This window comes from Anopheles nili, chromosome 2 (assembly GCF_943737925.1).
Source record: "Anopheles nili chromosome 2, idAnoNiliSN_F5_01, whole genome shotgun sequence".
Taxonomy (NCBI): Eukaryota; Metazoa; Arthropoda; class Insecta; order Diptera; family Culicidae; genus Anopheles; species Anopheles nili.
The window spans coordinates 66,102,219-66,103,951 of record NC_071291.1 but is presented as its reverse complement, the minus strand read 5'-3'; the positions used below and the strand labels follow the sequence as shown (position 1 = coordinate 66,103,951).

Here is a 1,733-nt window from a genome sequence, read left to right as displayed (position 1 = left end):
AAATCGATCAAATTGATGGCGCCCAGTGATCTCGGCATGTCGGGTCCAACTCATCGAGCGAGCTGCACATAAACTGCTGCTCGTGAAAAAAAATATGCTTCACTTCTCGATCGATTGGTTTTTAACTATTTTATTGCATTTCCCTCTGAACACGGCGGAACGAGCTACCGCGATTGTTTCAAGCCGGCCGCTTTTCGGTAGCACTTAGATTGTCCCCGATCGTACGTGCAAGATAAAATGTAAATCGAGCCCGCGATTGGGCTCCGATGGGTTTTAAGGTGCGCACCGGTTGCGTTCTCTCGCCCCATTTACGATTATTTGAATTTCGATTCGAGCGGGCGGCTTGAGCCCCTCCGGCCACTGCGATCGACGGCCATGGCCTCCACGATCGCGATCGTGGTTGATCGATTCCGACCCGCCACAGATCGAGCACATACACGGGGCAAACGAGGCGAGATCCTTGCGCCACACAACAATGAGCAACGCTAGCACACGCTTTGCATACCGCCCGCCAGTTGGTGCCGCTGTTCCGGGCTCGATCAGGTGGAAACTAGTTCAGGTTCAGGGGTGGGCGTGCACGAGCCGCGTGGTTTTATCTAGAGCGCGCTATCGGTTGGAAGGATCCAGATCCCGAGTGCGCAACGTTACGAGCAGAGGCCGCTTGCGAGGAACCACACCAAAACACGACCGCGACAAGGTTGATGAGAGGACCTTGAGGTGTTTTGGGTGTGTGCCCCGTGCGTCGAGATAACGGCCGCTTGCGAACACCGAAAACAGCCCATTTGCGAGTCGTAAATGGGTGGGTTTCTTTTTCTCTTGCTTTTTCATTCCCGTGGAGCCCGTTTTTGCATAAAATCGCCCGTTTGGTCGCGGGAAAGATAGCTCCTGACCGCGTGTCCGAGGTGACGCATAATTTTGGCGACGCGGCCTAGCGAATTGGCCTACGCACGTGGTTGAGCGATGTGAAACTCGCCATCGCGCAGATAAGAAATGCCATGTCGCGAGCCAATAAAAATTAGCCCCAGCCGCGTTTTTGGGCGCAGAAATTTATGCATCCGGAGCATGCGAAGCGTCTGCTTTTCCTTCCCGTTTGGGAATGTGCTGTGTTCGTGGTGTTTTCACATCCGTCCCATCCGATCTTGTTTTTTTTCGTTCCGTTACAAGAAAAGCTTGTTAAAACATTGTACTAATTTGCATATAAGATTGCTTTATTGCTGTTTTTAAATAGCCTATAGCAATCCGATTGAAGGATTTGTGAAAACTTTGTTTGTTCTATGTGGGTAGCTGATCATCCCTTTTGCAATCCTTTTCGTTTAGTCAAAACGTATTTAGACATACATTTATTGTTGTCTTACGCTTCAACGCAAAGAGCAAAATATAACTTGAAAGCTTAAAAGCTTAAAAAAGACAAATTGAAGATCATCCCTATTGCTAAAGTTCACTTCTATTGATGATCATGATCATACATGAAAAATAAAAGCTCAAGATCACTGTTCTTACTTTAGGATAACGATCGTACGTAGAAGAGAAAAGTTGAAGATCACTCCTATTACTTTAGAATGATGATCGTACATTGAAAAGAAAAATTGAAGATCACTTCTATTATTTTAGTTCAATGATCATACATGCAAGAGAAGAGTAGAAGATCACCTCGCATCAAGGTCCTGTGGCGCAATGGATAACGCGTCTGACTACGGATCAGAAGATTCCAGGTTCGACTCCTGGCAGGATCG

At 47.4% G+C, this 1,733-nt stretch overlaps 1 non-coding gene across 1 annotated transcript; it reads left to right on the top strand.

The window, feature by feature from the left end:
* Positions 1-1,660: 1,660 nt before the first annotated feature.
* Trnar-acg (transfer RNA arginine (anticodon ACG)) lies at positions 1,661-1,733 on the top strand. The gene has a single exon. It is a non-coding gene; the product is annotated as a tRNA-Arg (tRNA).